The sequence below is a fragment of the Ictidomys tridecemlineatus genome, chromosome 16 (genome assembly GCF_052094955.1).
Source record: "Ictidomys tridecemlineatus isolate mIctTri1 chromosome 16, mIctTri1.hap1, whole genome shotgun sequence".
Taxonomy (NCBI): Eukaryota; Metazoa; Chordata; class Mammalia; order Rodentia; family Sciuridae; genus Ictidomys; species Ictidomys tridecemlineatus.
This window is the reverse complement of record NC_135492.1, coordinates 39492768-39519876: the sequence shown is the minus strand read 5'-3', so window position 1 is coordinate 39519876 and position 27109 is coordinate 39492768. Positions and strand designations below refer to the sequence as shown.

The 27109-nt window shown below is 42.9% G+C and overlaps 1 protein-coding gene and 1 long non-coding RNA gene across 7 annotated transcripts in view; one reads left to right on the top strand and one right to left on the bottom strand.

The window, feature by feature from the left end:
* The window catches only part of LOC110597420 (phosphatidate cytidylyltransferase, mitochondrial), a 103547-nt gene extending 92929 nt beyond the window's left edge, over window positions 1–10618 (bottom strand). For both annotated transcript variants that reach the window (XM_078033462.1, XM_078033463.1), the window contains exons 1-2: window positions 10463–10618; window positions 3174–3238 (exon numbers count right to left, since the gene is read on the bottom strand). The gene's annotated coding sequence lies outside the window, so the exon portion shown is untranslated. The remainder of the gene's footprint in view (window positions 1–3173; window positions 3239–10462) is intronic.
* Window positions 147–27109, top strand: LOC120891598 (uncharacterized). Of its 5 annotated transcripts, XR_013431315.1 has the most exons (5): window positions 147–341; window positions 4028–4127; window positions 25418–25516; window positions 25907–26065; window positions 26798–27109. It is a non-coding gene; the product is annotated as an uncharacterized LOC120891598 (long non-coding RNA). The 5 variants fall into 5 exon arrangements; XR_013431317.1 differs by lacking the exons at window positions 147–341; window positions 4028–4127 and adding an exon at window positions 22406–22760; XR_013431316.1 differs by lacking the exons at window positions 147–341; window positions 4028–4127 and adding an exon at window positions 24346–24688.

Below are 27109 nucleotides of genomic sequence, written 5' to 3'. Positions count from 1 at the left end.
CCCAGGAGACAAATGGCTACTGGGGTCTCCTGTTTCCTTCTAGAGCTCCCTCCACGAACAAACACAAATGTATGTTTGCATTGTTTTATTTCTCACCCTGCTGCACACGGCTCTGCACCTTGCTTTTGCATTTAATAAAACACCCTGAAGATCCCGCATGCATGACTTCCACAAAGCATGTTTGGAAAGTCAGAGAGAAACCCTGGTGAATCACCAATGCGATTGGAAAAAAGAAAAAAAGAAGAAAAAAAAAAAAAGCGATGCTTTGAAACCACACGGCCACCCTGTCAGATATTTTAAGCCTTTGCATTCAGAGGAGCTGGGAGGAGAGACCTCAGGAGGTGAGAGAGGCAGAGGCAGAGGAGCCTCTGGGTCTTCACTCCCCCTGCATGCCCTGTTCTGCCCTTCTCTCCCCATCGCACAAACTAGGTCAGCCTGAGAGATGCTGCCTGCAGCAAGCAGGAGGGAGATGGTCCATGCTGCGTGGGAGGGCACGATTCTGGGCCCATATTGGGATGCCATCTGTAATTGTAGACTCTCGGAGCTGCGAGATCTTAAAGATCATCTTGTCTAATTCCCTCATTTTGCAGATGGTGAAGCTGAGCCCAGAGGAAGGAGTGGGGGGGAAGGAACTTTCTGAAGATCTCGTGTAGCTAGGTGGGGACAGAGCAGGGTCTACAGCCGGGGTGTAGAGGTGCTGGGGGAGTCCTAACTCTTGGCATTCGATTTTCATGTTGTCACCATGCACCTGTTGGTTCCTAAGCCTGTGTCTAGATGTCCAGATTTTATTTTGCCTTCTTTGATATGCCCTGGGTATGTCCCCTTTGCATCTACAAACAAGAGGAATGGACCCTGGGTTTCAACCATGTTGGTTTTGCTTATTAGCTTATTATCTACCCCTCTTGGGTTTTGCTAGGCAGTTGGGTTGCCAAGGGCTACCATTCACAGTCCAGTCCATAATGTAGACTCTATGCCAGCTGTAACCCCTGGGGTTGTACCCCTATCCAGCGAGGTACTGGTTGTGAAAAATTAAATGAGATCATGCTTGTCAATCCATTAAAATACCAATAACTCCTTCAATGTCGGCCATCATTACGATCATTTTTATTATTATTGTCCATTCTCTTAAGGAGCAGCTAGGAATAGGAAAGCTGAGTAGAAAAGCCATCTTTGCAGAAATTTCATTTCTATAATTAAAGGTAACAAGCATTCAGTACCGAAAACCTGGAAAACACAGAGAAACAAACAAAATAGCAAAAAAATACTCCCACCAACCAGAAATATCTTCTTTTGACATATGGTATATGTTTTTCCGGATTTTTTTTTTCTTTTGGTACCTGTCTGCCTTTTTCACTTACTAATATATTTGGGAATGCTTTTCCATGTCAATCATTTTCACCTCCAATATTGGTCTTAAGGGGAGGAGACTCCAGCATAGTAACTGAGAGAGCATGCCTTATTATTTTTATTATTATTATTATTTTGGTATCAGGGTGCTCAACCACTGAGCAACATCCCTAGCCCTTTTTTATTTTTTATTTTTTATTATTTTGAGACAGGGTCTTACTAAGTTGCTTAGGGCCTTGCTAAGTTGCTGAGGCTGGCTTTGAACTTGTGATCCTCCTGCCTCAGCCTCCAGAGCTGCTGGGATTACAGGCATGCAGCTCTGCTAGGTACCAGCTGTGTGACCTTGGACCAGATAATTAACCCTTCTCTGCCCTAGTTTTGTCATCTGTAAAATGGGGCCAGTAATAACATTTGCCTCGTAGAAGCACTGTGAGGATTAAATGAGTTAACGTGTAAATTTCCCAGAGAAGTATTTGGTACAGAGTGTTTGGTATTTTATTGTCATTTGGCCAGCCTGTTTGGGGGAGGTCTACAGTACTTTCATTTGCTATACTGGTTCCTATGGTTGGCTCTTTAGGAAGATCCTAGTTTCTCCTTGTCCTAAATAATGTGGCCCCAAATCTTCTCAGCCATGCACCCTGGGCACATTCATGGTAATTTTATTAAATTCCTAAAAAATTGAATTGCTGGGTTATAAATATTTGTACCAAATAATCCAAAGTGTGAGTTGATTTACCTTCTGGAAGAATCTGAAAGGACAGGAGAGCAACACAAGAATTGGGGTCCTAGAAGCAGAACAGGGAACTGTAGGAACAGAGTTCAGGACCAGGAACATGGTTCAGTTGTCAGGTGGTCCACCTAGTTCCATGAAGCTGTTACCCGGGCCCCTGCCCTTGGCAGCCTAATATCATACTTCCAAATGTCTGTCACTTGACTAGAGCACTCTCATGTTCTTTTCCAAATCCAAGAACCGTCTACACCATAATATATTTAATATTTTGAAACAGATTTGCTTTTAAAAAAAAACCATAAACACAATTTACAGCTTTAAAAGAACATTTTTTAAATCGCTATATTAAATGGAAAACCAGAATCATCTACCATAAAAGGAGAGGAACTGTGAAAATAACGATAACAAAAGCAAAAATGTGATTAAATGGTAGCTAGACACTTGCCTGGGAAGTCTCTGAGCTCCAGGCCTCAGGCTTTTCATTATTAAAGAGGGAGATTTGCAGATCAGCAATAGTGAGAGAAGTGTTAAAGGCTTAGGAGCAACAATTTGACACTTTGTCCTTGGTATAAGAAGAAGGATTGAAAGGTGTGGTGGTACATGCCTGTAATAGCAGCTGCTAGGGAGGTTGAGGCAGGAGGATCACAGTTGGAGGCCAGCCTCAGCAACTTAGTGAGATCCTTGGCAATTTAAGAAGACAAGGAGATTATTTTTAACTGAATTCAGTTGTTTAGAGCCTCGCTGAGTTGCTGAGGCTGACTCTGAACTTTTGATCCTCGTGCCTCAGCCTCCCAAGTCGCTGGGATGACAGGTACTCAGCTTCCTAAGACTTTAAACCATATCTTTGTGTGTGTGGGGGGGGGGGGGATAAAAGAATGGTAGCAAGTAGGAGTGATTCACACTAGACTGTAATGACTACCCAACCTCATAGTGTCCCTATCTGGGTCCACCTTTACCTAGACAGGCCGCCCTCTAGTACAACCAAAGAATTCACGTCTGTTTTAGTCATCTCTGGCTGTATATGAAATCAGCCAAAAATGGGGTCTTGAAACCAATGCTCATTTATTATCTCTCAGTTTCTGAAAGTCCAACTCACCCAGGGCAGAGTGGAGAAGTCCTGATTCTTCTTCTCTTGCCGTCTTCAGTTGCAGGATTTGAAGTCTAGGGGCGGAATCACCAGAAGCCTCACTTACTCATGTGGTGAGGCTGGCCACAACTAGCAGGTTGCAGTCCCTTATGGCCTGAGCTTTCTCTTCGCAAGGTGACTGGGTTCCTAGGGCAAGCATCCCTCTAGAGATCCAGGCAGAACTCATTATTGCCTTTATGACCTGGTCTGAGAGTTCATGCAATGTCACTTCTGCTTCATCTCATGCATTGAAGCAGAGCCAGTTTTGAGAGAAGGTAGTACAGACCCCACCTCTCAGTGGAGAGGTGTAGATATTCCATTATAAGAAAAACATGTCGGGGCTGGGATTGCAGCTGAGTGGCAGAGCGCTTGCCTAGCATGTGTGAGGTACTGGGTTCAATTCTCAGCACCACATATAAATGAAATAAATGTCCATAGACAACTAAAAAAAAAAAAACACGAAGAAGAGCATGTGAGATGGAGATATAGCCGCAAAGACACCTTCAGCATACATACTCTAGTTTAATTGTCTTATGGTGGGATTTCATGCAGAAGTCATGAACAGATTTTAGGGTAGTGGAGGGTCCTCTGGATGTGACTCTGGTCAGATCTCCTTTCTCCAATGTCACTTTGCTCCGGCTGTCTGCATTCATAATTCTGCTTCTCTCTGCATTTATACTGCAGTGCATTTGTGATCCATTTTTCTCAGAGGGCTCAGACAATTCTCACTACTGACAGGCAGGGGCATGATCCTGCCTGCCAAGAGGACCTGACACTGATAATAAACAGAAATAAGAAGTGCTGATGTGATTCTCTACCATCAGATGGAGCGCAGCCAGCCATGACTAGAAAGTTTCCTGCTTTGAATTTGGCCTTCCTGAGCCCGAGAGGGAACCTGAAGATTGAAGGTGGTTTTGGCTTTGGGTAAGGAACTGTGTGTGTTGTGGGGTGGGAAGATGTCAAGATCTGTCCAGCCAAAGGGTGATAGTTCTCGAATGTCTATATGGGGTCTTGATGAGCAGCAATTTGATCGAAAGAAAGGATTGGAAGTTCCATTTGCAAAAACACTCCACACAGGTTTGAGAAAGTGCTCGGTGTCTCTTTCAAAGGTCTGGGAGTGGGGGATGTTGGAGTTTGGACTTGTCCAGAAAAAGACCCCGAGATAAAGATCTAAGAGTGGAAAAGTGATCAAGCAAGGGAAGGCAAGAAAGTAAGGGCACACAATGAAGCCAGCTGCCACCGTGGGTGAATGAAACATATCCCTCTGGGGGAAATGACAGAATCCAGGGTAAAACTCTTGCCTTAGAATTATCCCACCCAAGAGTGGCCATCAATATCAATGCTGCTCCCACAGAGCTGGGTTAATCCAGCCTACTGTTCTGAGTGCTGTAGGCTTCCATGATTTTGGTGAAACCTTAGACAAAGAGATGAGCTACAGGCAGTGTGGAGATAGCTGGTACACAAATCCAAGTGGTAAGACACAGGACAGGGCACTGATAATGTATACCACAGGGAATAATTGTGTTTATTCAGTTGAAGGTCCATCTTCATCTATTTTACTAAAATGTGACCAGGACTAAAGAGGTTCCCTTAGTTTTAAAACTAGGAAGATCTCAGACCCAGCCAGCTTATTTATAGTCACTTCCCTTAGGGGCAGAGCAACAGAAGGAACCAAAGCCCATCTGTCACCTAGCTGGGGGTGTATCTCACTTTGTACAACTTAGTATGCTTGAGGCCCTGGGTTCAACCCCCAGAACGAGAGAAAAACAAAAGTATAGTCTGAAGAAGAGGAAAGCAGTGGCCACAAAAAGGATTTAGAGATAATAAAAATGTTCTGGACTTAAGTGGTAATGGTTGCACATCACATCATTTTGTGAATATGCTACAAGTCACCAAATTGCATACTTGAGGAGGACGAATTTTATGGTTTGTAAATTATATCCCATTTAAAAAATGACTCCCAGCCAGGCATGGTGGTGAATTCTAAGTACTCGGGAGGCTAAGACAGGAGGATGTCAAGTTTAAGGCTAGTCTAGGCAACTAAGTGAGACCCTGTCTCAAAAGAAAATTTTTTTAAAAAAAATTGGGGGTGGTGGTGCGGGGGGCATAGCTCAGTGGCAGAGCACCTGCCTAGCTTGTGTAAGGTCCTATCCTAAGCACTAAAATTATATATATATATATATATATATATATATATAAGATACATAAGGACAGACATATAGACCAATGGAATAGCATTGAGAACCTAAAATAAAACCAACTCTTTATTTTTATGGTCAATTTTTTTTGATACCTGCTATTAATTTTACAATGCACTGGATAATCCAGGATGATTTTATTCTAAGATCCTTGACTTAATTACTTGCATAGACCTCTTTTTTAAATGCAATTATCCTTCCCAGCAGTTTCTGGGAATTAGGACGGCGGGGTGGGGGGGGGAGGGAGTCACCAATCTATCTACTATGCCCCTGTTTTATAGATGAGGAAACTTGGTAACTCGATAAAGCAATACACCTAGTCATAACAGAAAAGTGATGTGAAATTAGGCATCATGGTTCCAAATTCCATGCTCTTAACCTACCAAGAAATGAAGGGACAAGCCCAGATAACGATTTCTACAATGGCATGGTGAAGGATAAATGGGAGCAGAAGAGACGGTTGGCACCTAGACCAATCAGGAGGCTGTTATAAGGATATTGGAAAGGCAGGGTACAATGGCAAAATGAATGTATGGAGAAAAGGGCAAGAAATCCTATATCTTGTCCCTGTCATTGTTTCCTTCCCAGCTTTCCATTGGTTAGACCAGATGGCCCACTTGGGCTTCAGATCACAAACTTGCTTCTTTAGGGGGCTGGGTGAGGCCTCTCCTGCTCATCAGGATGCATATGCATCTCTGTCCCTGGAGATGAAGTTGTGAAATCTCTTACCTCCTTCTTCCCTCTCACTGTGCATTTAAGTAAACTGGAGAAGATGAACCTCCAAAAGGTGGTCCGAACTGGGGTATGGTCTTAGTTAGCTTCAGATGCCCTAAACTCACCATAACTGAGTGGCTTAAACAACAAAGATTTATTGCTCACAGTTCTAATTGCTGGAAATCCGAGATCTATAGGGAGCAAGCCGGAGATCCAGGAGAACTAATGATATAGTTCTAGCCTGAACTGAAAGACCTGAAAATCAGGAAAGTCATTGGTGCAAGTTCCAGTCCAAGTTCAAAGGTGGGAGGCCAATGTTCCAGCTTGGAGACACTTCAGACAGAGAGAGAAAAAAAATTTCTTTCTTACTCAAATTTTTATTCTTTTCAGACCTTAACAGATTGGATGGACCCACCTACATGGGGAAAAGCAATCTTCTTTACTCAGTTCAAATGCTACTCTCATCCAGAAATGCCCTTATAGATCCCAAAAGTCATTAAATATCTGGGCCCTCTGACATATAAAATTAACCATCACAAGTCGAAATCTGTGTTCGCTGGATTAGGTTGCCCTAAAAATTGGGTGACTTAAACAATTGAAATTCAATAAAACTTAATTGCGATCACAGTTAAAGACTGTTCTATTCTTATCTCTTCCACCCACAATGGCCAGCATCATAGAAGCCACGCTGAATACAGCTGAGCCTCAGGGTAGAAAGAGTTTGGGCTCTTGAGCCACTACTTAAATCAAGAATAGACCTGTGATTGGGGCTGGGGATGTGGCTCAAGCGGTAGCGCGCCTGTCTGGCATGCATGCGGCCTGGGTTCAATACAAACAAAGAAGTTGTGTCTGCCGAAAACTAAGAAATAAAATATTAAAATTCTCTCTCTCTCTCTCTCTCTCTCTCTCATTCTCTCTTTTAAAAAAAAACATAAAAAAAAAAGAATACACCTGTGGATAGGGGCTGGGGTTGAGAGGCCCTGGGTTTGATCCTTAGCACCACATAAATATAAATAAATAAAATATTGTGTTCAACTACAACTAAAAAGTAAATATAAAAAAAGAATAAACATGGTGGAAAAAATGTACACAAGAAATAATCTCTTGTATTAAACTGCTGAGACTTGAGAGTTGATGTGTTTTGGCAGATCCTGCTACCTTCACTAATACAAATATAAAGAAGGGCTTTGGAAGTCAGGTTAAGGAGTTTTGATGGGATTTTCAACAGTTGAACAGTGCGGGATGCTAAACTAGGAAAGAGGTTGACCAAACTGCACCCCCCCAAAACAATGAAAACCCAAATCAACAGCCACAATTCCTCCGACTATTATTACTAATACCAGAAACACAAATGGGCACTCCAAGGACTGTTGAAGGTTCCGATCAGAGAAGTGATCCTTTCATATGACAGTATGAAATAGTGTCAGTTGGCAAAATATAGGTTGGACTGGAAGAAGGCTAGGCGGGAAACATGGAAATATGTGAGGAGACATTCAAAATGTATCCATGGAAGAGCTACATGGGTATCATCCAGGAGCTTGGTAGATATTACAGAATCTGGTGCAGCACATTTCAAACTTTAAGGGACATCGGAGTCACCCAGGGATCTTGTTAAAAATGCAATTTCTGATTCAGTAGGTCTGAGGAGGGCCTGCGATTTTGCAGTCCTAACAAGTTCTCAGTTGGTGCCAAGGCTGCTGGTCCATGGATATCTAGGTCAGACAGGAGAAGGACTTGACCTAGGTTATAATGGTCGTGGAATGGAGATTCCAGAGCTATTAAGGAGGTGCAGTTGACAAGATTAGCTGAATGCTGTCATGTGTGGAGAAATCAAGGATGTCTTCCTCATGTCTGGTTTGGTAACTAGTTGCACAGTTTGGTGGATTTTCTTTTCCTTTTTCTGACCTATATTTTATAATGCACCTATTTATGCATTAAAGGAAGAAAATATGAAAGAAATCAATGGCATTGTAGGAGTTTAAGTAAGTAAAGGAATATTTTAAACTCTGACAAAGATTTTAACTTTTTAATTTTTTTTTTAGTTATAGATGGGCACAATGACTTTATTTATTTTTATATGGTGCTGAGGATCAAACCCAGTGCCTCACCCATGCTAAACACGTGCCCTACCACTGAGCCACAACCCCAGTCCCACATTTTAACTTTTGAAAAAAACATTTAGTTTTTAGTTGTAGGTGGACACAATACCTTTATTTTATTTGTATGTGGTGCTGAGGATCGAACCCAGGACCTCACACATGCTAGGCAAGTGTGCTTCTTCTGAACCACAACCCCAGCTCCACATTTTAACTTTTGATGAACAAAATATTCAATTTTTATATAATTTCTTGTGTACATTCTATGCTGAACAGTAAGGAGGACTGAAACTGTCACCAACTATTAAGCTGATAGGATCCAACTTTATTTCCAAGAAGACTTAATAAAATGTGATATTTTTGTTATCCTCTTGTTAATTGGAGAACTAATTGTTTTATAATATTGACCAGGTGCAACATACTCATTTCTCTTTAAAAATTCTTTCCAGGGACCTGATTATGAAAACATAAGGAGAATAATTTGCTTCTTTCAATACCAAATTAATTTCAGTGACTCCTAAAGGCAGGGGTGAAAAGTTAGAATATTAAAGCTCCATTTGTTTAAGAAAGAAATCATTTTCTTTGTTCTCAACAGACTTTCTTATTGTTTTGGACATAAAGGTCTTTCCGAAATTGGTTAGAGAAACTGGTAAAACTAATGGAATGTTCATCCTCAAGTTTTAAAAAAATTTTTATATTTTGGTACTGGGGATTGAACCCAGTGGCACTTCCCCACTGAGCAACGTCCCCAGCCCTTTTAATTTATTTAGAAAATTTTGAGATAGGATCTTGCTGAATTGCTTATGGACTTCCTAAATTGCTGAGGCTGGCCTCATACTTGCAATCCTCCTGCCTCAGTTCCGGAGTTCCTAGGATTACAGGTGTGCATCACTATGCTCAGCCCAATTTTTTTTTAAATAGTCACCTTACAGGTGACAGCCTGCTGCTTGGGAAAGAGCAGGTCACTCTGTAACAGGAGGCAATGAAAATAACTACTCATGGAACCCTGTCATGTACCAGTAACTTGTTGAATTTCTCATAATCCTCTGAGGTAGGTACTTTTAAAAAAATATTTATTTTTTTTAGTTGTAGTTGGACACAATACCTTTATTTTATTTATTTTTTATGTGGTGCTGAGGATCGAACCCAGGGCCTTGCACATGCTAGGTGAGTGCTCTACCACTGAGCCACAACCCCATCCCGAGGTAGGTACTTTAAATTCCCATCATACAGATGGGAAAGCTAGAGCTTAGTGAGGTTCAGGGACTTACCAAGTCTCCCCAGTAACAGCGACAGAGACAGCATCCCAGCCACGACCCTTACAGAGCTACCTTCTGAAATATCACAATGTTAAGCTGGGGGTTATGAGATGTACCTCCAGTGTCTGCATATGAGGAAAACAAAGTTCAGAAGATTCCCGGTCCAGTGTGGTTTCTGATGTGGCTCACGGCCTCTTATTGAAACTGGCCAAACCTATAAAATTTGGCGACAGTGATCTGATTCCTAATGCATATGGTTGTTGGTTGGGATGACTTTGGGGGCCTTGGGAAGACTCTGCTTTTCCTGTTTCCCTCTTTGATGGCCTCTGAAGCTCTACCGTTAAATATCAATTCCTCTGGCTTAGGCCATTCTTATCTCCTTGTTAAATGCCGTTGCCTGAGAATTCTGATATGGATATGTGCATCTGTCCCTGCGAGTAGATCTTCCTTGAAGTCAAGGAACAAGGAGAGAGGATAAGAGTAGACTGAGATGAGTCTTGGGGCGGGAGGAAGAGGAGAAAGGAAAGATATTTAAAAATGGGGGATCTGAGGGCCTGAATCATAATCAGCTCTTTCAACATTTTGCTGGAGAAGTGACTTAGACTAAAGGCGGACTTTTTAGGGTCAATGATCCATTTTTGTTGTTGTTGTTTCAGTGCTGGGGATGGCACCTGTGGCCTCATGCATGCTAGGCAAGCTCTCTACCAGTGAGCTAAAAACCTTTGTTTTGAATAAAGAAAAAGAGAATATTAAGCAGACCTAATTGCCCACCTTAAGATCATCTACAGGTAGAATACAGATTTGGAGCATAACTACAAACAACTTGAAGAGTTAGCTCTGAGTCTCTCTCAGGTCCCTGCTCTGCGACCTTGAATAAGGTCACCCCATCCCCAACCCACGAAGGGCCAGACTGAGAATTGACTTAGCTGATGGGCAGATGAGTTTTTTCAAACACTGAATCTCTCGTCACGTTGAATCCTCCCAGAGCTCACCTGTGCCGGACATGCTTCAAACAAGGTTGACATTAAAAGTCTTTTCAGACTCCCAGTGGCTTCGCTGCTTCCTCTCCCTCTCCAGTTAGTCTGAGGAGCCTCTGTGGTCCTTCCTCGTCCTCTTGTTCTGCCAAGGGAGGTCTGGGCCAGGCTCTTTCTCCTAAACAGTCCTTTCTTACCTCTGGATGAAACAGAAGGAGAAAGAAACAGTTTACATAATGGTGCAATCTCACTGATGCCTCAAACTCATTTTTTTTTTCTCCAATTACCACATTTTCTGACAGCTAGTTTAGAATTTGTTACCATTTTTTTTTCCCCAGCTAGAGAGCTTTTAGATAGAGATCCAAGTTTATCAGAGCATAACTTTAAGGAACATAGTTAAGGGCTGGGTGTGTAACTCCGTGGTAGGGTCTTGCCTAGCATGTGGGAGGCTTGGGTTCCATCCCCAACATAGGAAAAGAAAAGGAAAAAAAAAAAAACACATTTTAAACAGAACTTCAGTTTGGAGAAAAATGGGTGCATCTTCACCCCTGATACAGACTGGGAAGGTGGTAATGGCTTCCCTCTGGTTAAACTAGTAAGGGATGCATACATTTGGAAATTTCCTCCAATGAATCTTCCAGGGGGAAACCCTTCCCAAAGCAGTTTACTATAGACTGTGGCTCAGCTTGGGAACAGCAACAGGTCTCTCGACAGAGCTGATCAGAGAGAAAAATCTGAGAAACTGGCAGAGCCCTGAGCACTAACAAGTGTTTAACACCACCCCTCCAACCTCAGAGATAGCTAGCCCCTGGTTTTTACGTGTCTATAGATGAAAAAGAAAAATAAAATGATTAAAAGAAGAATAAAAAGAAAGCGATTAATATAAGACAGAGAAAAGCATTCTTCTGATGTGAGAACCAGAAATAGTTAGAATGCTTGATTTGCTACTAAGTAGCTAAATGACCTTGAAAATGATCCTATACTTCTTTGAGCTTCAAATTCTCATGCTTTGGGTGGGATTGTACACAGGGGGATGGGACAAGAGGATCCCATGGAAGGATTGATCACAGGGCCCAGTATAGGACAAATCCTTAAGTGTTGGGTGTGAGAGTCGCATTTATGATCATGTCCTGGCTTCTCCCCCAACTCCCGTCTCTTCCTTGATGGATTTGGTCCCTTCCATCCAACGCTGTCATGTCATTCAGGTCATCTCAGCCAACTTCTGAGTCTCTATCCCAGAGAGGTGGACAAAAGGGGTAAGGGACGCTTGGGGGTATCAGATTGATCTTAAAGAAGTGAATCCTCTTTAGCAGGGGAGGTGATATCATGCTCTGATGCTCTTGCCTCTGGCCATAACTGAACCTGGATTTGAATCCCACCTCTGTTTTAGCATTCTTGTTTGACTTTGGTGAGGCCTCCCCATGTCCTGAGCATCAGTATTTTTCAGTTGTTAAAAAAAAAAAAAAAAAGGGATTAGGGCTGGTGCTGTGGCTCAGCGGTAGAGCACTCACCTGGCATGTGTGAGGTGCTGGGTTCAATCCTCAGCACCACATAAAAAATAAAATAAAATAAAAGTATTATGTTCACCTACAATTAAAAAAAAAGAAAAAAATATATGTATGTATGTATTGTAGTAGTATGTATTTCATAAATTGTTGAAAGAGGAAATCAGATAATGGCCATGAACTTTTCAGGATAGAGCCAGGCATACATCAGGTGCCTAATTAATGTTTGCTCCTGTGGATATTATTTATTCTTATTTTATACTTTAAGGTTTAATTACTTTACTGTCATTTATCACCATCTGGTTCCAATTTGTTTAGCCTTATCTCATGAGTTCATTATAATTATACATAATTGTGGGGTTCCTTTTGATATACTTATAAATTCATAGAACATAATTGGCTCCACTTCGATCCCCAGCACTCTCCACTTACCCCCTGCCTCCCCTAATCCCCTTATCTGTGCTATTGTCTTCCTTCTATTAATTTTTTTCAGTTGGTGCATCAGAGTTATACATAAAAGTGGAATTAACGGGCATATTCATACATGCGCATGATATAGTTTGTTCAGTTTCCTCCTGTAATTCCTCCCCATTCCCATCCCCCTTCTTCTACCTAAATTCCCTTCCTCTTCTCCATTGTTCATCCTCCTTTTAATGAGATCCTCCTTTAAAAAAAAAAACCACTTATTTCAGGGCTGGGGTTGTGGCTCAGTGGTAGAGCACTTGCCTAGCTTGTGTGAGGCACTGGGCTCGATTCTTAGCACCATATATCAATCAATCAATCAATCATCAATCAATAAAGGTTCATCAACAACTAATAACATAATTTCTTATTCTTTGTGGATCAGTAAAATTCTCTTTTGTATTTAGACCACATTTTCTCCATCCAATTGTCTATTGAGAGACACCTAGCTGGTTTTTGTCCACTTCCAGGCTTTTGCTACTTTTAATACTACACCCCCAACACAACACAAAATGCACTAAGTACTCACTAAGCTCTAAGCCCTTTGCTAAGTAATGAGTGTTCACTAAAGAATAAGACTCAGTTCATAAGACATAGAAGCTGATGGTCTAGTTCAATCCAATTTGTTGTTTCTCAAACTTCTTTATATTTTTATGTCATCACATCTTTGTAGATGCTTCTATTTTTTTTTTTTTAGCAAGATATTTTTATTCTTCTTTTTTGAGGCATAGTCTAACTTATTCTTTGTAGTCCCTCTGGGAAAGACTTCTCCATTTCCTCCTCCTTCTCTTCCTCCTCTGTTCTTCTTCACTGGGGATTGAACCCCGGGGCACTTAACCACTGAGTCACATTCCCAGCCCTTTTTTGTATATCATTTTATTTTAAAAATATTTTATTAGTTATTAATGGCCCTTTATTTATTTATTTGTTTACATGCAGTGCTGAGAATTGAACCCAGTGTCTCATACATGAGAGGCAAGCGCTCTATCACTGAGCTACAACCCCAGCCCCTGTGTTTTATTTTGAGACAGGGTCTCAGTGAATTGCTTAGGGCCTCACACTAAGTTGCTGAGGTTGGCTTGGAACTTGCGATCCTCCTGCCTCAGCCTCCTGAGCTTCTGGCATTACAGGTAAGCATCACCACATGCAGTTTGTGAGAGACTTCTTGATCCTTGAGGGCAGAATTAAATGTTCCTCCTCTTTGATTCCCTAGCACCGTGTATGCAGTTCTATAACAGCATTTAACCTATTGGAGTTTTCTATGTCTGATTTGCTACTAGACTGGGAGCTCACTGAGGGTGGAAATCTTTCTCCTTTATTCAGTAAGTATTTATTGATTCTTTGGTTCTAGGAATAACTACATATACTGGAGGTATGAGAGATGCAACCTGTGGTTCCTACTCTTAAAGACTTCCTGGTTATTAAGCAACCATTTATTCATCAAATTCAGTTCAAACTGTCAACTGTTATGAGGAACCCAGCACCAGTTCTCATTTGTCTGAGTAATTCCACTACCTAGACTTACCCTGAATTCCCTGACCAAATATGCTTCCCCCAGCAGCTGATCACAAGGCCGAAATGTCACCATTCACGTTTGTTGCCTTTAGGTCTGTATTAATCAGGAGTCTGACAGAAACTCAATTCAAACCAGAGCAAGCAAAATGAGGAGACTGTTGGCTCAGCAAGGAAAATGTGAACAGTTGAATTCTGTGGAAGGCAGGGAACTCTAGATTTTAGGAAGAAATGTCATCAAGCGCTTAGTGCCAGGATTCTCTTTCTGTCTTGTCACTATAGTGATGTCGTACTTATAGCAGGCTACATTTCTGTCTGTAGGGTGGCTTGGAAGCTGTCCAGTTGCACCACTCAGATTTCCTTAGAGTGGCTGAGAGAACGTGCCTATGAAAAATGCAGCCAGAGAATTCCACCGAGTCCCCAGCTGCTGAAGTTCATTGCCTAGGTTAGCTTGAAGACTCCATTTCTGGTGTGCTGCTTCTAGCTTGTGACAAGTTTGTCAAAGACACTAAGGCAGGCCCAGCCCTGGAAGACCCAGCATCCCCGGATGACTGATTTTGGCTTGAAGACTTGCCAACAGCCTTGTCCAACCTCATTGGCTCCACATGGGAGCCTAGGATCCTGCCTTCTCGTTCTCTGTCAACTGGGATTCCACTTGCTCTGCCGTCTGATGGTTCTACCATTTTCTTTTTCCTTGGCTTCCTTCCTGGTTTTCTCTCACTGGTGATTCACCTAATAAGACCTTTGCACATTTAATCCTGTCTTAGTGACTGCTTCCGGAGAACTAGATTACCCTTGAGGGACCTGGCTGGAGGGAGCAAGGTGGACCAGAAGACATGGTTCCACTCCTGTGGATCCAAACTAGTGCTTGGCTGAGGCCATGCTTCATACAAACTGTTTCCAGCTAACAGAGCGGGGGGGTCTACTGCTAGCCCAATCTGCAAATAGGCAGCTTCGACTTGGTGATTCCTCATGGATCTGGCTGCAAGGTATCCTGCAATTGGAAGGCTCTCCCTGCCCTACTCGGGCTCCCTCCCCTTTATCCTTCCCCTGTACTCCCCTGAGAAGTCTCTTCCATGTCTAATCCCACCTTGGTATCTGTTCTTCAAAAGACCTGAACTGACAGGTACTACAAACAGCTGTAGATGTATCTTAGTTTTTACATTAGCTCCTACTGCCACAAAAATAATTATCATTCCTTTTTTTCCCCCCTAGGGGGGTGAAAAAAACAAACCAATAAAAACAGAAATCATAAAAAAAAAATCTCTCCCAGGACAAGACTAATTGAATTGGTTGGGTTGGATGAACCAACTAACTGTAATCAAGAGAATGAGTCATGTTAGGGCATGGCAGCCTGTAATTGAAAATTAGATATTAAATATTTCCAAATAGCCAGAAGAAGGTACACTCTCAGCCCCAAGAGAGGTTTTTGAATGTTCTCATAACCAAAAAAAAAAAAAAAAAACACCGAAATGTTTCAGGTGGTGGATATGCTAACTGCCTTGACCAATAGCCAACATGTATTGAAACATCAAATACCTCCCCATAAAAATATGTCATTAAAAAGTGTCAAAAATTATTCAGGAGCTGGGTGCAGTGGCAGATCTCAGCAATGGTGAAGCACTAAGAAGCTCAGTGAGACCCTGTCTCTAAATAAAATACAAAATAGGGCTGGGGATGGGGCTCGGTGGTCGAGTGCCCCTGAGTTCAATCTCCAGTAACCCGCCCTCAAAAAAAATTATTCAGGAGTCTTGAGGTACAAGTGCCAGGAGGGAAGAAAAAAATATAAAAATACAGAAGGGGCTTCTCAGGAAGATGGTGGAGGCTCAGGTCCTGATGTTAAATGGCTGGGGTCAACTCCTGGGCCACATAGGGGTGACTATCACTGTTAAATAGATACTTCTGGGCCACAAAGTGGCGATCATGTTCTGCAAGGATCATTTCTGAGCATTTCTACAGAAACAAGTAAAAGTACCTGGCCTTGCTCCGTAAGGAGATGAACACCAACCCATCCCAAGGCCCCTACCACTTCTGGGTCCCCACCCACATCATTTGGAAGACCGTGCAAGACATCCTACCCCATAACACCAAATAAGGCCAGAGTGGCCTGGGACCACCTCAGGGTAGCTGATGAAATCCTGCCACTCTGTGACAAAAGACAGAAGGTGGTTCTCGTTGTCCTCAAGGTCACATGCCTGACATCTACAAGAAAATTGGCCCACCTGGAGCCCCTTGCTCATCAAGAGGTTAGCTAGGAGTGGCAGACAGGGACAACCTCGCACTAATAGAACAGGGAAGAGGGCCAAGATCAGTTACCAGAAGTAAAAACAGCTCATGGGGTTATGGAAACAGGCTGTAGACAATGTGGAAAAAGAAACCAATAAATACAGAGAGGTCGATTCCTGGTCTGAGCCCAAATAAAGGTGGTTTATTGTGAGTATTTAAAGATAAAATATAATAAAAACCATGATCACATTGTCCAGAAGGGGCCAGAGGTAGGGATCAAAGACAGGGAATAGATCAGGGAGACCTGGGTCACAGGACTGATCCCAGGTCAGTTAGGGTCAGATAGTAGTGCAGATGGACCTAAGGACGGCTCAGGGTTTCAGCTACCATTTATAGTTTGCTTTTAAGGTCTGGCAGGAATGCGACGAGTTGGTGGGACAGCCTGGTCGACAGGTCTAGGGCTGGATCAGCCGTGGCACGGTATAAAATGCACACGCTGAACTCTTAATGCAAACCACATCGAGCCACAATTATAGATTAGTATATTTAGAACCTTAACGGAATTTTCCAGAAGTCAGGGCCGGAGAGCTCTGTGCAAGTCAATAAAAATCTGTTAATTCTTGGGTATGGGACGCTTTGGGAAATAAAAAAGAATAACTGCAAAAGAGGATTTGAGGTATTTATTCCTTCGGCATCTTCTGAGATAAAAGAGGTGTTTTGGGACTGCCAGACAGGATGTGCAGATAAAATTTACAGTCAAGCTGGGTAAGTCAGAGTCTAGGACATACAAGCTGCCTTTTGTGTCCTTACTATATGCCAGGTATTGTGTTAGGCACTTCTTGTTCATCTTTTCTTTTTAGTGGGTACTGGGGATTGAACCTAAGGGTGCTTTAGCACTGAACTACATCGTGAGTTCTTTTTTAAAAATTTTTATTTTGAGACAGAGTGTTGCTAAGTTCCTGGAGGCGGCGGGGGGGGGGGCGGCGGTTCTCAATAAGTTGCTGAGGCTGTCCTTAAACTTGCGATCCTCCTGCCTCAGCCTCCCAAGTCGCTGGGAATACAGGAGTGCATCACCATGCTTGGTCATTACAATGATTATTCCCATTTCACAGATGAGGACACTGAGGGTCACAGAAGTCAACTGTCACAGCCACACAGGACAAAATGAATCTGGAACTTGAACACCTAAGACTGTGAGACTGATCACACCACTTATATACCCCCAGTCTGCTTTTAACTCTTTAAGTCTCTCTATTACCAACTTTTATTCCATGTTTTTCCACATATGCCATGGATGCCCACAGTTGTCCCTTTAGCTAGGATCCTGGGCTTTATGGATTATTATTAAAATCATCTTTATTTGTTTTGAAACTAGGTAGCACAGGCACAAGGCACAAAATTTAGTTACAAAACGGTGTGTAGGCATCTCTCTTGGTTATCCAGTGTAATAGTCTGTTTTCTCTTGCTATGAATAAAATACCTGAGGTTGGGTATTTATAAAGAGAAGAGGTGTATTTAGCTCATGGTTTTAGAGGCTGAAAGCCCTACTTGTTCACCAGGAGACCATCTCCTGGTGGATGTATCATAATGGCGGGATTATGGGTGGAAAATATCACATGGTGAGACAGGAAGTCAAAGGGATGCCCGGGACAAGTTTGCTGTTTTTATAATAAGTCATTATCTTGGAAACTAATTGGGGTCCTTTGAGAATTACATTAATCCCTCCCAAGGGTGGTTCCCCCAATGACCTCACCTCTTAACAGTTCCCACCAACCCAACGACTCCACCATGGAGACCAAGTTTCCAGCACATGAATCTTTAGGAGATGAACCATATCCAAATCATAGCATCTAGTTCTTTTCTTTTTCTTTTTTCTTTTTTTTTTTTTTGTGAGGGGGGGGGGAGAGAGAGAGAGAGAGAGAGAGAGAGAGAGAGAGAGAGAGAGAGAGAGAAGACAGAATTTTTAATATTTATTTTTTTAGTTCTCGGCGGACACAACATCTTTGTTTGTATGTGGTGCTGAGGATGGAACCTGGGCCACACGCATGCCAGACAAGCGCGCTACCGCTTGAGCCACATCCCCAGCCCCTAGTTCTTTTCTTATGTTGAGGTATAGAAGCCATTTGTATTTCCTTCCTTTCATACTCATTACTATCATCTACACACACACACACACACACACACACACACGTGTATTTGTTGGTTTTGCTTCTTATTGATATGTACAAGCTTTTAAAATATATTAAGGAAATCTGTGCTCTGCCTGTGGTGTGGATTGCAAGTATTTTCCTCAGTAGGTCTTTTGCCTTAGGAATTTATGAAAGCGTTTTCCGTGGAGGAACATCATGGTAGTCAAATTTATCAATTTTAAAATTTATGACTTCTGCGATACATCACTCTTAGACAGCTTTTCCTTAGGTTATAAAATAAAATTTCCTACATTTTCTCCTGCTACTACTATTTTGGTTTCAATCCATCTGGAAATTTTTTGACGTAATGTGTGAACTACGGACCTTAAAACTTAGTTTCTTTTTTTTCCCGAGGTAACAATCCAATTATTCCAATAATGTTGATTGAATAATCTTGTTCTCCACTGGCTTGAAATGCCATGTTTATTCTACACTAGATGTATAGATACATTTAGGTTTATTTCTGAGTTTTCTCTTTATTGATCTGTCTCTCCATACACAAGAACCACACTGCTTAAATTACTGCAGCTTTATGACATTCTAATAATGGTAGAGCCAGTTCTTCTCTTTTTCATGTCCCTTGTCAAAATTCTTCTTGTGATTCCAGCTTATTTATTCCATGTGGATTTCATAGTCAATTTGTCTAATTACCCCCCAAAATTTATTGGCATTTTTTTTCCTATTTGAACTGCATTCCATTTCCCAATTAGTCTAGGGAAAAATGAGGGGATGTGGGGAGAGGAAATATAGTAGAATGAAACAGACATTATTACTCTACGTATATATGTGACTACAGGACCAATGTGATTCTGCAACACTTAAATTAGAAAAATGAGAAATTTTATCCCATCTATGTATGATATATCAAAGTGCATAAATGCATTCTACTGTCATGTATAACTAATTTAAACAAATTTAAAAAAATTTTTTAAATGACATTTTTTAACGATGTTGCATCTGAGGACATGATCTACCTTTTCTGTTGTCGCTCAAGTGCTCTTTGTTGTTCCTGAGTCATACCAATTTTTGTTCAAAAGAATCTGTACACATCTCGTTAAGTTTTATGATAGGTAATCCATCTCTTTCGTTGCTATAATAATTTTTTCTTTCCCTCATATTTCCTAAGTGGATGTTGTTTTGGCAACAAGGTAAAAGCTCCAATTCTGGCTGTGTTGTCTCAGGCTACTTTGGAAAACGTCACACTGGATTTGACTTTGAGTTCCAATCCTTTCTCTCACCTTGTAGGCAAGGTCCAGACCCCTGAGACAGAAGTCATTTAAAGGTTCTGGCTAAAGGATGGCCCAATCCCTATGCTGAAGCATCTCTAGGATGGTACCATGGATATTAAAACAGATTGATGATGTGATGCATATTATAAACAGCTACAAATATGTATAAATCATGCATAAGAAATCCCCTCTAACTCTTCTTCAGCTAGTATTAGGATTCATCAATGTTAGTTAGCATTCTCAACTATCACTGATATTTAATCAGTACTAGGATCAAAGCACCTGTTATCCATGTGTCTCTTTGTGCTGGAAGTCAGGACACTAAAGGAGCCCACAGTCTAGTGGAGAAGATACACAGAAAGTTCCATAGGACAAGTATTCGATAGAGTTGTGTTCAACCTACTCTGGCAATGCAGAGAGAGAGGTTGTGAAATTTATTTAGGATTAAAGGTACTGGCTTTTGAGTTGAGCCTTGGAAAAGGTGGAGTAGTTAGCTAGATTGGCAAGGGTAGCAGATGGTGCCAGTGCTCCCCGTAACTTTCTAGTTGAGCACTTGCTCTGGTGCAAGGATGTGCCTGGGTCTTGCACAGGGCAGCTGCTGGGGGAGTGAATGGCATCAGGATCACTACTTAACCAGCTTGAATGGGATTTGGTGGCTAAATGCTCTAGATTTCTCACCCCTCAAGGGAAACATCTCCAAAATGTGGTCTACAGCAAGTATCAGGGTTCCTCAGTGGGACTGGACCCCAGTTGCCCATAATGGCCACCTGTTCACTAATGCCCCTTTTCCTGGCTCCCTTACCTTTTTTGTCTCACTCCACCCCACCCCCATACTTCCTAGGATGGCCTATTAAGCAAACTGTCTGCATTCAGATGCTAGTCTGAGGATTCTAGTCTTCATCTAGTACAAGGACCCCAACTCAGCAAAGCATACTCAAGAGTGCACTCCAGGAAGAAGGAACAGCATTCCAGGAAGAGGTACAGAGGTATGACAGACACAGACGACTTTATTTAGGGAAAAGGAAGAATCTAGGCATGCTGGCACAGACCTGTAATACCAGCATCTCAGAAGGCTGATGCAGGAGGGTTGCAAGTTCAAGGACAGCTTCAGCAATGTAGCCAGGCCCTAAGCTACTTAGCGAGACCTTGTCTCTAAATAAAATATAAAAAGGGCTGGGGATGTGGCTCAGTGGTTAAGCACCCCTGGGTTCAATCCCCAGTGAGGAGGAGGAGGAGGAGGAGGAGGAGGAGGAGGAGGAGAAAGGCAGGTAGAAAAACTAGAAGGGTAGTACCAAGATGCATGAATTGCTTGTTAAACAGTGGCTCTCCCCTCTATGGTGGGATTGGAATGGGACTTTCAAAAGTCCCTCTGGACCTCTGGTGGTGGGCAGGAAAGCTGTCTGGGGAGGCAGGAGAAAGCAGACCTGCTCCTCTTCATCCCTGACTCTTTTGCCCAAGGCTCTAAATTCCAGCTCTGTGAGCACTAGGGGCAGAGGCTCCCACCTCAGCCAGCCACCTGCTTCCCTGCTGAAAATCTGGCTGCCCTCCTCACCTGCCAAGCCTGCTGTTGCTGGGGCTGCAGCCGCAGTTGCTGGAGGTGGGCGGAGCTTGGTCCCCGACTGACAGCTCCACACACTGTTTGTTACCAGGCCTGGGGCTGCAGTCTATCCCCATCGGCTGTTCAACTGGAATTTTCCTTTCTGCAGACTTGCCTGTCTGCACGCTGGGTGCTGGGTGCGGGGCTCATCTGAGATTTCCTATTCAGGGGGTCATTGATATTCCTCTCTTGTCAGCTCCTGTCAATGGGGGAATTGGGAGAAACATTTGCAGGGGAGGCTGCCCAAGGATCAGGTGCCTTTCCAGCCTCCCTGGATACAGGGATGAGTTACCTTTTTTCTTTTCAAAAAAAAAATTTTTTTTTTGAGCAAGTCTTTACAAGCAGTCCTGTGTCTCGTTTCTTTTTCTTTCTGTTTTGACTTTTGTTTATTTATTTATTGTTGCTTTCTCACTTCCTCCCTCCTGCCAGGCCCCAGAGTAGGCATTCAAGATTCAGAGATGACTCAGACAAAAATCTCTGCCCTCAGAAAGATCCTCGTCTAATGGGGGAAATAGAACATGACCCAGTAATTATAACACCATGTGCTGAGTACTATGATTGAGTTATTTATGTATTTTTAAAAATATTGGTTCAATGAATTAAGAAAAAAAAATAAATGAATATATGTCAGGGCTTGGAGGAGAGAGGCACAATCAGGCAGGGCTTCCTAGAGGCGGTGGTGCCTGAGCTGTATTTGGAAGGGCGTAATCATGAGCACCTGCTAACTGTCAGACACCATGCTAGGCCCTTCAAGCTCATATATTGTCATGACAACACTGTGAGGCAGATGGCCCTGTTTTACAGTGGAAGAAAACCTCAGAGGGACTAGAGAAGTTGCCTGAAATCACAAACTTGCAAATGGTACAGTCAGGATTCCAGAGCAGCTCAATCAACCATGAAACCTGTGGTTTCTTTTTTGGAACATGCACTGCGCTGCTAGGTACAGGGAAGGGCATCCCAAGCTGAGGAAAGAGCTGGAGCAGATGTTTGGAGGCACACTTGAAGAGAGCACAGGGGATATTTTCTGGAACCTGGGTTGGCATGCTCTCTAATCCCCAGCACCTTCCAAGCATTTGGCTATGATCTATAGGAAAAGCAAGCGGCCTTTAGGAACTGTTTAACTCTTCTTTCTAAAGTTGAGAATCTCAGTTCTTCTGTGCCAGGCTGTGTGACCTTGGGGAAGCCTCTTCCCTTCTCTGAGTCTCTGTTTCCCCATTTAAAAAAAAAAAAAAAAAACAAGAGTGAGATTCCTACCTAGTAGAAGCGATGCAAGAATTGAAGATGAGATCTGTAGCCATCATTACTATTGATCTGTTCAAGGTGACTTTAGGCTACCTGGGTCTGGCTCCTGATGGAGGGGTTGGCTGCATCATGAAGCAAGGAGACTTCAAGATAATTGGATGGGGGAATGCCATCTATCTGCCAAGAAACGAGGGTGCTGGCAGTCAGCCTACTTCTAGCCTGCTTCGAATGGACCAGATGCTATTTTGGAGATGAGAAAAGACGTTCTCTTGACACTAGGGAGAAGATAAAAACCAGGAGATAGAAATACTGACTCACTCCTGATCAGGAATGGGCGGCAGGCAAGCCAGTCAGGTATCTTTAGCTCTTCATCATGCATGCATGGCAGATTCTGCAAATATGCAGGGTGGAGGGGAAAGGATGGAGGGAGCATGCTGATGTGCTTTCAGACAGAATCACACTCCTAGAGTCAAGTGTGAGACCTTGGACTGCAACTCTTTTCTCAGATCCCTGGAGCTGGCTCTTTATAAGAGTAGAAATGGGGCCATCTGCTCTGAGCTGGCCCTGGAACTAAGGAACCTCTCCCTGGGGGTAGCCATGCAGGAACTCATATGATGTGGTGTTGTGGGTTGGCAGGGGAGGAAAATTTTTTCTCAATGTGCAGATATAGTAAAGGCAAAGTTAGGATTTGTTTATTTATTTATTTTTTGCAACTGTTAGAAGAGCTCGCCGCCCATTTTCCTCTACCGCAAATTTGCCAAAACGATTCCTACCTCATGATGGCTACTGCCAGGGGTAAATGAGAGAGTGGACCAGCATCTGTCACAGTGCTTAGCACATACAGTGCTCATTAAAGGTGGCAGTAATGATGACGTGCTATTTCACTGCTATAGAAGGTGCCTTTTTCTTTTCCTTTTTAGTCAGAATCCCCAAATTCCAACCAGATATGATAACTATATCAAAATAAAATCTTCTGCATAGAATCTCATAGGTTATCCGAACCTCTTCATTTTGCACATGAAGGAGACTCAAAAAAATTGACTTCAGAATACTCAGTAGATATCAGACTATGAAGATCGAACCAGGGATTAAAACATATATCTGGGCCAGGCACTGTGGTGCATGCCTGAAATCCCATCCACTTGGGAGCCTGAGGCAGGAGGATCACAAGTTCAAAGCCAGCCTCAAGAACTTAGCGAAGCCCTAAGCAACTTGGTTAAATCCTGTCTCGAAACAAAAAATTAAGTCCAGGGATATGGCTCCGTGGTTAAGTACCCCTGGGTTCAATTCTCAGTTCTAAAACAAAACAAAACTAAACAACAAAACATATATCTGCCTATCTTTAAATAAGAACATGTTTCACTAAGCTATTTTTTAAAAAATAATTGCTATCATAAAAGCATTCCCAGCCGGGCTCCATGGTGCACACCTATAATCCCAGCAGCTTGGGAGACTGAGGCAGGAGGATCCTGAATTCAAAGACAGCCTCAGCAAAAACGAGGCCCAAAGCAACTCAGTGAGACCCTGTTTCTAAATAAAATACAAAACAGGGCTGGGGATTTGGCTCAGTGGTTGAGTGCCCCTGAGTTCAATCCCCTGAAAAAAAAAAGGGTTCCTATCACGAGGTGCCCTTGGTATTAGGACCTATTTATACAATCTCATTTAATTTTCTTCAATGACTTTGCAAAGAATTATTAAACCCATTTTTGCACATAAATAAGCTAAGTCTTATTAGAGAAATGGCGTGATACTGCCTTGTTCATAAGTGGCTGAAGCAGGGTATAAAGCTACATGAGTTTGGCTCTAACTATCTAGCTGGTTCACAATCCGGGAGTGGCCCAGGAGGACTGAAGAGCCAGGGGCTACCTGTTGGCTCTTTGTAAACACAGCAGTTCACTCACTTGCACCCTGTCAGTCCCACATCCCACCACCGGGAAGGCATCTCCATCGAACAAGGACTGTACCAGAAGTAGAGGGAGGGGGTTGCTTTCTGCACAGAAGTGGTCCAGAACGCTCAGCCCTGCCTCTGGCGTGGGTCGAACGCTAAGTGGAGGGGATGCTCCCTTGCTCCTGGCTGAAGCAGTGCGAGGAGGCTGCTGGAAAACAACTGATAAATCCTCCGAGTTTCCCAGGCGGGGGAAACCCACTCTCTGTTGCTCATGTGTGCATGACAGAGATGCTCCTCCGTCGCCATAGCAACAGCCAACACATCAGCATCCTGCAAAAGGCCAGAGCTGCTTGGTGAAGAGCTGGGGTCCTGGCTGGGTGAAAACAGGGCTGGGGTACACTGGGGTGGAAAGAAGGGTGTCTCATTCGCTAGATTCTTCTGGCTTGAAGCTGACTTGTTCCTTGGGCAGGATCAATTTATTCTGGGTCCTGTTATGCTAATTCTCTGTGCCTGCAAGACTTTGGGTAATAGGAGATGGTAGGGGAGCTTATGAGAAGAGTCCAGGAGGGCATGGTATTTCTCCGAAGGCTTTTGATAAGTGTGTTTTTTGATAAGTGTGTTTATTAATGGATTCATCTCTCTTAGGGGCTTGTCCGAATATCCTAATGGGGAATCTCACAGGTTTTGCATTCGGTCAGTCCGGCTTTCTAGCTCTGCAACATTTTAGTCCCGAGATCTTCTCATAGCTGGTATAACCTCACGGAGTATAAATTACTTCACTGGCTAGAAAAAAAAAAAAAGCAGGGGAGCGTTGATACTTAATATATGAAGATAACATATGGGCAGTTTCTGGTATGTAGTTTAATTGTAGTTATTATTGATTCCCCAACACCATCAGAGAAATGGAGACTTGGTAAGGGGACCATCTCTGATTCTCTTAAAATCAGGCAAAACCTGGACTTAGAATTCACATCTCCTATGCATCTTTCTCGAACCATCTGCTAGTATTTAGTGTTTGCTCTGCAGATCTGGCCCCTGCTTGTACTCCCTCTCCGCCTAGAGAATGTCACAGCACCAGACCTTGGGGATCACCTCGCTCAGCTCCCTCTCCTTCATTTTCCAGGCCAGGAAATGGAACCCTTGAGAGAAGAATGAAGTGTCCCCATTCAAGGTCACCCGGGGAAGGTAGAAGCATGACTTGAAGCGGTTGTTACATTAGCAGGTATGACTAAGCCTGAGAGCCACCGCAAGAGGGTTGGCCTCACACCTGCCTGGATTCCCCTGGGTATTTAACGTTGGGATAAGTATGGGTGGGGAGCCTCCTTTTTCTGAATTTCAGTTGCAGTGTTGGTGAGCTCTGTGGTTCCACAGGCATCAGAAATATAAATAGCTAACATCTGCACAGTCCTTTACAATAAAATACACTCTGAGTGTATTTTATAATGCTGTCTTATTGAGTCTTCCCGATAGTCCTTCAGTGTAGTCCTGATAGTTATTACTGTTCTCTGACAGGTAAGGAAACTGAGGCAGGAATTGACTTGCTCAAAAGATATATAACTAATAGAAGACAGATTTAGAAATTGACTTACATATGTGTGGTTCCTAACTGTAGCCAACTGGCCCAGCTCATGATGGGGGCCTGGCTATTCTCTGCTGGCCCTGTACAGATGTTTAAGAGAAAGGCATCTGGAGCGTTAGCATGAGCACCATCAAAACAGGCCCACCTCCATGGAGATGATGAACACTTGTCATGGACCGTCCAAAACAGCAGGTAAGGAGATGGTGTGGCAGGCAACGATGGATGTCTCTTCTGGTAAATCTTTGGCACTTCCAAAGGGCTTTTCAAATCAGGCAGACACTCCCACCCTTCCTATGAGCACAGGAGGCCCGAGGAACTCACTGAAAATTGCAAAACCATTTGGTGACGGAGCAGGACTAGAACGAACAATTTCTGGAACCCAAACTCTTTTGACTTCTTTTGAGAGCAGATGAATGGGAATGGGATCCCTCACCCTGGGATGTGACTAGGAGCCAAGGAAGGCAGGTTTTTTTTAGGCGACTTCCTTTTTTTGAGAGGAAACCTTGCATTTTTGGCAAGGAGCTCCGTGTAGCACATTTTCCTTTGAGTTTTTTTGAGTTCCAATCATGTAAATTGGTTCTTGATTTGAGCAGGGGTTCTTTCACCTGCAGTTTCTGGACATTTATCTGTGTTTACAATCCAGGGGGACGATCACAACGACACAAGGTACACAAGGGACGCCGTCAGAGCGTCTTGGGCTTCCCCAACTGGGAGAGACCTTTCCGAATCTAACACGTGGCTTTATAGGTCTCAGAGGATTGCTGATGGATCTGGGAAAAATGCCTTCTACCTGAGGAAGAGGAAAGTCTTACTGGGTTTTAGAGGAAGAGAGGAAGAAAAGACCCTAAATTTTTTATATTTTTTTACATTTTTATATTTTGTAGAATTTCCTAAATCCAAATCCAGTTCTCTCTTCAATTCCAGGTAAAAGACTAATAGTGCCATATTGTACCTGGATCTGGGATTGAGACCCGCAGGTGCAGATGAGGGGAAGATTTCCACTACAGTTCATTAAAACCCAGGACCGTGTTTAATAAAGTACAGGAGGCAAAGACACTTCTTGGCAAGGATCCAGTGGAATGTGGAGGATTTCCATTGAAGTAGACTGGTTGACAGTTGTACCCACTGATGAAGAACTTCTGATCGTACACAACTGACCAATGATCTCCTATGCCCAATGAGAAAATAGTCTGTTCTTCCACAAGAAAATTCTTATTAAAACCTATCAGAAAATAA